The sequence below is a fragment of the Lytechinus variegatus genome, chromosome 4 (assembly GCF_018143015.1).
Source record: "Lytechinus variegatus isolate NC3 chromosome 4, Lvar_3.0, whole genome shotgun sequence".
Lineage (NCBI taxonomy): Eukaryota > Metazoa > Echinodermata > Echinoidea > Temnopleuroida > Toxopneustidae > Lytechinus > Lytechinus variegatus.
The window spans coordinates 46080279-46090553 of NC_054743.1; positions in this window are offsets into that span (position 1 = coordinate 46080279).

The window sequence follows — 10275 nt, forward strand, 5'->3', positions numbered from 1 at the left end:
CCTGGTCTGGAAAAAAAGACTTTCAGCTTATATCATAATTTTTTAAACAACCGGGTCTGGAAAAAGACTTTGGAATTATATTTAATTTTTTGAAACAACCAGGTCTGGAAAAAGACTTTGGACTTATATTATAATTTTTTAAATAACCGGGTCTGGAAAAAAGACTTTGAATCTTAAATATAATTTTTGAAACAACCGGGTCCGGAAAAAGACTTTGGACTTATTTTATAATTTTTGAAATAACCGGGTCTGGAAAAAAGACTGAACTTAAATATAATTTTTGAAACAACCAGGTCTGGAAAAAAGAAGTTGGACTTATATGATAACTTTTTAACAACTGGGTCTGGAAAAAGACTTTGGACTTATATTACAATTTTTTAATTAACCAGGTCTGGAAAAAAGACTTTCAATTTATACTATAATTTTTGAAACAACTGGGTCTGGAAAAAGACTTTTAACTTATAATTTTGGAAACAACCTGGTCTGGAAAAAAGACTTTGGACTTGTATGGTAATTTTTTTCACAACCGGTCTGGAAAACAAGACTTTGTACTTATATTATAATTTTTGAAAGAACCGGGTCTGGAAAAAAGACCTTCAGCTTATATTATAATTTTTGAAGCAACCGGGTCTGGAAAAAATGACTTTGGACTTATATGATATTTTTTTAACAACCGGGTCTGGAAAAAAAGACTTTGTACTTATATCATAATTTTTGAAATTATGAAAATACTTACCTGATTTTCTTATTTACGAGATAACTCATACATCTACTTGATTTGCTAGTTCAGCCCTCTGGACTGCCATACCCGAATAGAACTCCCAAGGATTTAAAAAGCGCGAGCGCGCCCTCTCCCGTTCAGGCTTACTACCCATGATCACCGCGCAATTAGCGTCCATCTTCCTCACCTTTCGCAAGCCCATACGTTGAAACATGTTGCTACGCAAGGCGGAGGGTCGGTGGGAGGGTATCAAGTAGATGTATGAGTTATCTCGTAAATAAGAAAATCAGGTAAGTATTTTCATAATTTACTTCAATAACTCCATACATCTACTTGATTTGCTAGACCAGCACGGACTCCAACCGTAGGGAGGCATGTTTTCAATTGTAAGCCTAAGAAAATTTAAAAGAAAAAAACAAAAACAACGAAATTTAGGGAGAGGGGGAAAAAGCCGCAGATGCTTTAAGCGCCGAAGCAGCAAATCTCGCCTCGCTGGACGGAATGTCCTTCAAGTAGAAAGAAGTGAAGGAGTTAGTTGAGCGCCAAAAGGCGGCCCTCAAAAATGTCCTCGAGAGGAATGCCCTGTATACTCAGGAATACTAAGTATCATGGGCCCTCGGCCTAGTGTCAGGAGAACAACATCACCTGCTGACTAGAGCGTAAGAATCGAAATTTGTTGAAAATTTCAACAAGAATCGTGATCGGAAAACTGAAGCTTTTAAGGCTCAGTAAGTGATCAATCGACCAATCTGAGAAGGCGAGATATCTCAGAACCCCTACCGAAATTTAAGCGTACCGCTTGCTAGTAACTAGCATGCGACTAGCAGGGCACTCGCTTAATAAGCGAGTGCATGCTAGCGAACAGTCCCTGCTCGCTAAAAGATCGCTTAACTATTACTCTGCACGCATATCACACGCTTATTAAGCTAACCGCATGCTAGTTACTAGCATGCCGCAAGCTTGCGCAAGCTAGTCGCACGCTTCCCGCAAGCTTGGAAATTTCTGTAGGGGAAGCCTCCGCGTGGGAGAAAGCGCCCAGAATTCGATATCTGTCTCAAATGCGTGAGGGCAGAAATCTGCAGAATTCTGATAGAGAGCTGTGGTAAAAAGTTACTAGCGGTCCGAAGGGGACCAGGAACGACGGAGAGTAGGGATTTAGGAAGAAAACCACTCGTAAGGCAGACAAGGGTCGAGAAAGCGACTGAGTGCCATCCTGTTAATAAGGAATGCCGCGGACATGTTGCCTATGTAGAATAGAGCAGTCTGGTCAAAACAGCTCAACCGGGCGTGTCAGGGATACAGCGCGGTACACATCACGACAAAAGTGTGTTAGACCGAGTGATCGAGAGAGAACTCAGGATCCCCTTTCTCCCATACAGATTGAAGCACCCATCTGAGGGTGCAGTGCCCGCGGTGGAAGAGGTGGCTTGGCTCAAGCCACCATCGCCGAGAGAGCCCGTGAGGCTAGGCTGCGATTGCTGTCCGCTGGGCGGGGGAATCCCTAGCAGCAGCAAGTGTACGCCAGAGGGAGCTGGCGAAAAAAAATCTGTCACGATATTACGTGTAAACGACCATCAAGAGATGCTCTAAACGAACAGACATCGCCAGACATGATACCTCAACCGTTACATTCCCAACGGAATCGAATGAGGTAGCAACGGCCCTGTCCTATCAAGTTAGGGACGGAAACTGGCTAAGAGTGTCGAAGTTCTCGCTTGAAGAAACAAGCGAAGGAGACTTGAGGAAGTAATCAGAAAATTTCCATCAGTCTGCGGTGAGAACCAGTTGTTTATGAAAACAGTCACAAGGCCTGTTTCTCAGGTGATCGTAAGAGCGAGCACCGCCGGCGCCGGTTGCGGCAGCGTGGAACAGTCCGATATCGGTAAGATAAGGAGCTCCAAAAAGCTGCGGGGGGCGGCAAAAATGACGCCCTAAGCAGCGGGGGATGAGAATCTAAATTTCTAAAAGAAGAACTCCAGTGAAGTAAATCACTTACATGGAGAGGCTCATCCACAGTCGGCCCGAGAGAAGGCGGGTCGTAGTGATCGTGGTTAGGAAGGCATAAGCATACAACCATCCACTGTTACATCATCCTCGGTCGTGCGGTGACCCTGGCCACATGCCTTGCATGGAAGGAGGATGAAAGCAGCATGCGGGGCGACTCGAGTGTGCCGTGAAAAAATTTCTAAGAAAGAAGCCGATTCGACTAACGGGCACGGTAAAGACATCCACCGTAGACCACTCCGCACAAGGAGGGAGCGGCGGAGACGCCCGCAAGATTGACCCACGTAGAGGGCAGTCTATAAGATAGACAGTTAGAGCTCGACCGATGGTCTGGCGGTGTACAGTTTGGTGTGAACTCGCCGACCCGGTACGGTGGGTGTGCCCAGAAAGTAGGCATAGAATGCCGACAGAGAATCCTGGGGCTTTAAACAAGTTTGAACGCGCGTACATAGCCAACAATCTCATGAGATGTACGGCGGTTACTTTCCTCCGAGATGATGTCTACCCAACCGGGAAAGACTCGGGGAACAGCTGTGAATGTCAACAGGAGGGATATCTAGCATATGAAAAGCTGATTCCTTCCACGTATTCGGTGCGGGTGCTGCCGGCGGTGTCCGGGGGGACGACCGGTGATGGCAGCTCGGGCATGGTTCGTACGAGCCGCCCGAATACGAGACAAATAGGTTAACATAACCATAATGCACCGGGTGGTGAAGGCATAGCGATTATTAAGCACAGGAGAACTTTTAATCGCCGTGACATTCAGATCCGATATACATACTCATAAGTTCGGAGAGCTATGAGATAGTGAGACATACCGCTGAGCGGTGATGGTGCTCATATCAGAGTCGCCCTCTCTTCAGCGGCGATCGCTGGAGAGCGGGTGTCTGTACTAGCCCTGACTCTGGCGTTGCAAGGGTAGGAGCTAAGTAAGACAGGGCACCCTTACTTTCGAATAGAAAGTGAGGTTCAGGCCAGAAAAGCGACGGTCCCGTCGCCTGGGCGGACGGTCCGCGGACGTGATAGGTTGTCCTCTCAAAGCAGCCAAACATTCTCACGAGAGAAGTGCGGCATGCGGTATGTAAGAGATTCATACCTCCAATCTACGGGCCCGCTTAGGGGGAAGAATGGAGAGAGTTACCGCTGAAGGAGTCGTCGCCGTATGTGAGCTTGACGTAGAGGGCGAATTCGGGAGAACCTGCATAATAATCGCCCCCCCCCCCCTGCCTCTGCCTTCTCGCTAGCCTCGAGAGGCTTGAAAATTTCGAGACGGCGGCGCCGGAGCCTGGCGCTTCCGGGCAGCAGCAGAGCGGGGGTGGGTTTACACCCACGGAGCTGGCGGCTTCCTCGTCGTAGGAGCCGCCTCGTCTAGAGCGACCCCGTCACTCTCCGAGACCCCCAATTCGGCCGATTGAGCTCGGAGCGCCTGAAGAGGCGGGGCGAGAAAATATGGACTCCCTTGCTTCATCAATACCCCCACTCGGAGGGTAGATGTGAGGTAGATACTTGTCAAGCAGCGCCTGAGCGCTTACTGAAAAGTCGACCGCGGGATAGGGGTTGTCCTTGTAAAGGGAGTCTCGCTCTATGGACTGAACCGGGGGGTTGTCCAGTAAGCGCCGGGGTGGCCCCGCGTGTCGGCTGGGACACGTGCTCTGAGATCGACGAAAATGCTGGAAAGCACACGCGATCTTGGGGCACCCGGTTAGTCGGTGCACTGGCTGGCGATTTAACAGAATCGCTCGAGGATTTCCCGGGTGTCTGGTGGTTATTGCCCACTTGTCTCGCTTGATGCTCAGGGGCATCAGCGGGGTGAGTAGACGTCGAGGGTGGGGTGAACCCGCACTACTCGAAAGCAGAATGTAGCAGCATGAATAGCTGTAACATCTGACCACCGACACAAGGGTCTGAAGGAGGGACGCCCATGGTAACAGGGCTGGCCGACCTCACCTTCGACCTCTTCTTCTTCGCGGCCTCCGCCGGCGTGGCCGGGGCAGAAGAAGGCACAAGAGGCACGGGTGATTTCTTACGATTTGCCGCCCCTGGCAGGGCGGCCGTCAACAACGAAACTTCACCCGAATCTGACGGGGTCAGATTGTGGTCACAGTCTGATGTGTGACGCCTCTCGCGGTAGCAGAATGTAGCAGCATGAATAGCTGTAACATCTGACCACCGACACAAGGGTCTGAAGGAGGAACGCCCATGGCAGCAGGGCTGGCCAACCTCTCCTTCGACCTCTTCTTCTTCTTCTCTTTCTGCGGGCTCCGCCGGCGTGGCCGGGGCAGAAGAAGGCATGAGAGGCACGGGTGATTTCTTACGATTTGCCGCCCCTGGCAGGGCGGCCGCCGACAACGAAAATTCACCCGAATCTGACGGGGTCAGATTGTGGTCACAGCCCGATGTGTGACGCCTCTCGCGGTAGCAGAATATAGCAGCATAACATGTATGACTGTAACATCTGGCCACCGATAAGAGGGTCTGAAGGAGGAATGCCCATGGCAACAGGGCTGGCCGACCTCTCCTTCGACCTCTTCTTCTTCTTCTTATTTTGCGGGCTCCGCCGGCGTGGCCGGAGCAGAAGAAGGCACAAGAGGCACGGGTGATCTCTTACGATTTGCCGCCCCTGGCAGGGCGGCCGCCAACAACGAAACTTCACCCGAATCTGACGGGGTCAGATTGTGGTCACGATCAGATTGTGGTTACAGTCTGTGTGACGCCTCTCGCGGTCAGGGGCTGGGCGATCTCTCCCGATGCTGTCAACGGAGGACGACTTATACGGCAGAGATCCTGACCTGTGCCGGGGGGAGAGAACCGCACTCTCCCTCCGGACTTCTGGTGACCCGGTAGCCGGTGGGTCGCATAGCCCTATGGGTGCTGCGGCGGCAGGACCTAGTTTAGGCTTGGAAGCCTTGGCTACCACTTTTTCCTTTGTCCGAGACCGTGGCACCACAGTCTCGGCCTTCCTTCTCTTAGCATCCGACCGCAAATTCGGAATGCTGATCGACGCACCCTCATACTCACCGCCGCTGGGCGCTCACCGCGGCGTCCTTCCTGCTCGCCTGGAGGCGGCCGACTTCTGTAACTTGCAATCGGGACGGTCCCCGTGGAGGGCACCAGGTCCTCTGGGGCTGTGTTAGTCCCATTCAAAGATACCTCTCTCTACCCTAAAAAAAGAAAAAAACAAGAATTTTTCTTTTTCTTTTTTTTTACAAAGATCTCGCTTAGATTAAAGGTGGAGACCGGAGTGGTCTTTCCCTCCTCCTAAAAGGAGTTTGTTTGAGCAAACAGAACAAAACAAGAGGGGAGGGGTAGGGAGGAAGAAGAACCTAAGAATAGTTTAGGTATCTGCCTGTAAGAAAATAAAAGGGAGGTCGGAGACTTTGAAAAAGAAACTCCTACAAGGTTCCCCTACTATATTCTCTTTTTTTTTTTTTTTTTTGCGAATGAAAAATTCGAAACAAAAATTCAAAAATGAATGCAAGTTAGAAGAGAACGAAGTTTCCACCTGCGAAGAAACATAGAAACAAGCATTTCAGAGCAGGAAGAAAAGGGATTGAGAGACAAATAATTCCAGATAAGAGAAATTTTACGATAATTTCCAAGAGGAAAAAAAGTAACCTCCTGTGGAAAGGTAAAGAAATTCAGAACAGGAGGAAGGAGGAACGTCTCTAGTAACGATTCCAAGAGGAAGAACGACACAGTAAATCCTCAAAGGGAATCGTAGAGCCCGCCTGTCGAAATAAAAAATATATAAGACTAGGAGGGAAGAGGGAATTGAACGAAGAAAACAATTCCGGGACTGGTCAAAAAAAATTCTAACAGGAAGGAGACCCCACCTGTAAAGAACAAAAAAATTTTTTTTTTTTTTTTTTGGGGGGGGATTGAATAACCAAACAATCATCAGGTATAATTGCGTAAGCCGAATTAAACAATCCCCGAAGCGTCTGTGAATAAAATATTAATCAAGAATTTTATTCAGAACAGAAAGGAAAAGGAATAGAGCTTTAAGATCCGCCTGTGAATAAAATATCAATCAAGAAATTTATTCAGAACAGAAGGAAAAACGAATTGAGCTTTAAGATCCGCCTGTGAATAAAATATCAATTAAGAAATTTATTCAGAACAGAAAGGAAAGAGAATTGAAGAATTAATCAATCAATAATCAATCGAAAATCTTAATAAATCAATTCCAGAAAGCAAGGAAGGAACAGAGTTGAAGATCCCAACCTGCAAAAAGAAATAACAATAACACCCTCGACAACAAAGTGTAGAGGCTGTCTAGAGTTTAATTCAAAAACGGCACCAAAAGCCACCACGCTTTGAACGTGAAGAACAATAACCATGACAGGTGGTGAAGGCTTGCTGCCACGTAGGCAGGCCAAGCCCGGTGCCTCGCGAACGCGCTAGCGATGCGGCGCGACGAGAACTCAAACGTTAGAAAAACAATTTAAGTGTCACCAAAAACACGTCTAAAAAGTCACGCCAAGTGTAAATTCTGAACACAATCTTACACACAAATGGAAAGATTGAAATTAAAAAGGGAGAATGCACCACAGATAAGCGAAAATAATATACCAAAGCTCAAAAAGATTTGAGCTCTTAGGAGACTTATCTGAGCACGTCTTGACAGGTGGCTTGCCGAAAGCAAAAGAGGAAGATGGACGCTAATTGCGCGGTGATCATGGGTAGTAAGCCTGAACGGGAGAGGGCGCGCTCGCGCTTTTTAAATCCTTGGGAGTTCTATTCGGGTATGGCAGTCCAGAGGGCTGAACTAGCAAATCAAGTAGATGTATGGAGTTATTGAAGTAAATAAGCTGGTCTGGAAAAAAAGACTTTCAGCTTATATCATAATTTTTTAAACAACCGGGTCTGGAAAAAGACTTTGGACTTTTATTATATTTTTTTTAAACAACCGGGTCTGGAAAAAGACTTTGAACTTAAATATAATTTTTGAAACAACCGGGTCTGGAAAAAGACTGTGGACTTACATTATAATTTTTGAAACAACCGGGTATGAAAAAGAGACTTTCAACTTATATTATAATATTTGAAACAACCGGGTCAGGCAAGAAGACTTTTAATTTAAGTTATAATTTTGGAAACAACCGGCTCTGGAAAAAAGACTTTCAACTTATATCATAATTTTTTTAAAGAACCGGGTCTGGAAAAAGACTTTGGACTTATATTACAATTTTTGGAACAACCAGGTCTGGAAAAAAGAATTTGGACTTATATGATAATTTTATAACAACTGCGTCTTGAAAAAAGACTTTGGACTTATATTACAATTTTGAAACAACCGGGTCTGGAAAAAAGACTTTAAACTTATAATTTTGGAAACAACCGGGTCTGGAAAAAAGACTTTGGACTTGTATGATAATTTTTTCACAACCGGGTCTGGAAAACAAGACTTTGTACTTCTATTATACTTTTTGAAATAACCGGTCTGGAAAAAAGACCTTCAACTTATATTATAATTTTTGAAGCAACCGGTGTGGAAAAAATGACTTTGGACTTATATTATAATTTTTGAAACAACCGGGTCTGGAAAAAAGACTTTTAACTTATATCATAATTTGGAAACAACTGGGTCTGGAAAAAAGACTTTGGACTTATATTATAAATTTTGAAATAACCGGGTCTGGAAAAAAGACTTTCAACTTATATTATAATTTTTGAAACAACCGGGTCTGGAAAAAAGACTTTCAATTTATAATATAATTTTGGAAACAACCGGGTCTGGAAAAAAGACTTTGGACTTATATTATAATTTTGTTATAATCCGGTTTGGAAATAAAGTCTTTGCACTTTTGTGCTATGTCAACGTACTACTATAGGATATTAGTTTAGAACGGATTCGCCAAAAATCCCTTTAAATCTATTACATTTGTGGGTAAAGTCATTATTACATTTGTGGGCGATCAAAAATTATTACATTTTTGGGTAAAGTGCATTATTACATTTGTGGGTGAATTTATTACATTTGTGGGTAAAGTGTTATTACATTTGTGGGTAAAGTGTTACTACATTTGTGGGCGTTATTACATTTGTGGGCGATTATTACATTTGTGGGTGTAACAGGGGGATGGTATGTACAATCATCGCCTCACACTTTTCAAGACAAAAACAATATTTTTAACATCAAATGATCAATACTACTGTTAATGCGTGAATTCATCTTTAAATGCGGTGAGGCGGGGGATTTTTTTTTTAAAGATACAGATATACTCTTTACTTCATGTTAAGGGTAGGATGAGTTACTGACCAAATCAATGTCATCAATGAAACACAGCTAGGCAGTTAGGACAGCAATACTTACCACGCACTTTACAATTTCACCCGTTCTTAGGAGATACTAAATCACATTAAATCCATAACAATCTAATCAATATTTCAAATATGAAATCTGTTCCAAATTTTGATTTTGCATCACCTCCCAATACAATCTTAAAAATAATTCAAAATCTTTCCTTTCTGCAATATTCTTCTTTTAATTTTAAACAACCATTGTGATATTTCTTCGTTCTTGGAAGTTTATATTGTTGCTGTAGTGACCAATAATCATTTCATACATTATCACCCTTAATTCCATAATAATGATTCCCTTGTTCATTATCATGTCACCTTTGACCAGTCAGCAAATGAGTTTTCATTGAACAAAATATTGACTATTTGATACGTGTTTGCTCTTTAAATTTTCCCCCTTTTTCTTCTGTAGTTTCATTTATTGATAATTTACCTTTCTCATCCTCTGAAATATGCATATTTCAAACCACTGAAGACTTTCGAAGGCTCGCCCACTCCGTTCACTTGCTGAAATTCTCCCATAATTACACACCACTCGGAATACGGTGGTTGGTCATCACTCTATTCTCCAACTATTAAATATTTGCTCGCTCGCATTTTGATATTTATATTTTTATATCCTAACAAATTCACTACAATGTGGCCATCGAACAAAGTCATGATAAGCATGTAACTGAAAGATGGTAGTGTGTAATGTGTGTAAAAAGTATATACACACGTATTCATTGCCCGTGATGTGATAAATTACACACCACTTGAAAGAGGATTTTGGAAGTCATTTTACAACTACTGAAAATTTGATCGATCGCTTCGCTCGCTCGCATATTGATATTAATTGCAAATCATTATGTATCCTTATACGTAGCCCATGGTGTGGGATGTCACTAAAATTTATACTTTTTATCAATATGTTGCTATCACCCCCTCTACTTGGACCTCATTTACGCCAGTGAAGAATCAAACTTAATACAATTTGATAAATAAAACAGAAAAAATATATACTTGTTAATATTTTTCGTGGGATATAATTCGGTTGTTAAAGATTCAAATATCAAGCACAATTTAGAAGCTACGTTAATTGACTGAGCGAATTGGGCTACATACAAGTAATTCATGGGGGCATTATTGATAAATTAATTTTTTCGCAGATTGTAAGAAATAAAAATGAAAAGAGAAACAATTATGGAATGATTCCTGAATTTTCTTTGGTCAAGACCAGTTGACTATTGACTATTAAATGACAATTG